The 1,782-nt window shown below is 35.2% G+C and overlaps 1 long non-coding RNA gene across 1 annotated transcript; it reads left to right on the top strand.

Annotated features, from left to right (window-relative positions):
- The first annotated feature begins 314 nt into the window (after positions 1-314).
- LOC121173652 (uncharacterized) lies at positions 315-1,578 on the top strand. The gene is made up of 2 exons (XR_005888912.1): positions 315-888; positions 1,024-1,578. It is a non-coding gene; the product is annotated as an uncharacterized lncRNA (long non-coding RNA).
- Positions 1,579-1,782: the final 204 nt, after the last annotated feature.

Genomic DNA, 1,782 nt, shown 5'->3' with positions numbered 1-1,782 from the left:
TTAAGTAATTTGGTTTTGTTGTTTATTTTCTTGATTAAAACTCTCAAATGATTATTTTATATCTAACTGTTTTAGGATTTATCTACTCCTATATTATAAATATGAATATCCTCGTCTTGAACAAAACCATTTTTAGGAGCAATTCCTTGACCATGGTATGTTTAGATATTTTTCTTAAATGAGAATTTTCTATAGTTATTGTCTTTCTCATTAAATCGCGTCTCTCATCATAATCTTATATATTGAGAACCTAATAAAATATCAAAATCACACTGAAAGGGAGTTGAATAGTATGCTAACCAAAATATAAATTTTTTCGCAAAGGAGTGATTTTCACAAGTTAGTATGCAAGAATACAAATATGGATTGTGTCCTCCAGTGAGTAAAAATCAATTTCAATGAAAACAAAATTGGAGATTGTGGTTGGACAACAACACCCAACATACACTATTGGGCCAGTTGGAGATTCTGCAGTAGCATCTAAGATACATTGTTGAATTGGGTAGTAGTTGAAGATTGAATGGACTGCTTGTACTGCTCACTCTCCAACCTTTGTTGTTTAGCATTGTCTTGTAGTTCTTTTTTTATATCTTATTTTTGCTTCTCTATCAGAGCCAAATCAAGAATGGCTTGTACATAGTCTGAGCCTCCTCCTTTTTCTTTGTCAAAGCCAAGTCAAGCATGGCTTGTACATTATCAACAATTAAGGAGCTTGGGGCAAAAAAGCTGATTGGTGCAACATCAGAATTGTTTGAGAAGACTACAACAGCATCAGGCACCTCCTTGTGCATTGAAGTGTCTTCATTTGAGGTTTCAGCCTGCTTGATGGACAAGTTGGAACAACCTCATCAGCCATGGCAGCATTAGATGCAGCAAGGGACACTTCTGGTACTTGTTCTTCTTATATAGCGCCAAAAATAGTGAGATCAATGAGAATCTCATTTATCTTGGCAGTGTCATTCACTGCTTGTTGTTCTACTCTTGTTTGCTCTGCAACTTGTAACTTAGCAGCTTCTTTTGCAGCCTTCTTAGCCTTTATCACAACAACATAGGTCGTTTCATGTTCTTCTCTGTCAGGTTCTGCACTTCGTCTAATTTCACTATATGTTCTTTAAAGTCCTTTCATCCATCTTTGAGAGATCCAAGACATAATTATTAAAGATAATAGGTAGTGCCTTTAGCCTTTTGATGAATCTGTCGTCAACTACATCATTTATAAGGCATACATAAGCATTATCAAAGTGGTCAAAATTGGCTGAGAAGACTACAACAACATCAGGAACCTCCTTGTGCATTGAGGTGGCTTCATTTGAGGTTTTAGCTTGCTTGGACACAGGTTCATGTGAATAAGTTGGAACAACATCATTAGCCTTGGCAGTATTGGACACAGCCGGGGAAATTTCTAGTACTTCTTCTTGCATAGTGCTAGAGATAGTGAGATCAATAAGAACCTCATTTATCTACACGATATGGTCCACTGCTTGTTGCTCTGCTCTTGCTTGCTTTGCATCTTGTAACATAGAAGCTTCTTCTGTAAAAGAATCTCGAAATTTTGATTGTTATAGTTTGGCCTCAAAATCTTTTATCAAAGATTAATCAGTTCAAAGTAATATCTTTTTGAACTAGTAATTGATTACCAGAGAGATCGTGAACATAGCCTTTTTTAAATTTTGAACTTATTTGAATTTTGAATTGTGTAATCGATTACCAGAATTCTGTAATCGATTACCAGTGAAAAGATTTCAGAAAAACCTTTGAAAAGTCGTGACTCTTCAGAAATAT

The sequence above is a fragment of the Glycine max genome, chromosome 16, assembly GCF_000004515.6.
Source record: "Glycine max cultivar Williams 82 chromosome 16, Glycine_max_v4.0, whole genome shotgun sequence".
In the NCBI taxonomy this organism is placed as follows: Eukaryota; Viridiplantae; Streptophyta; class Magnoliopsida; order Fabales; family Fabaceae; genus Glycine; species Glycine max.
This window is presented reverse-complemented; position numbering and strand designations above follow the sequence as displayed.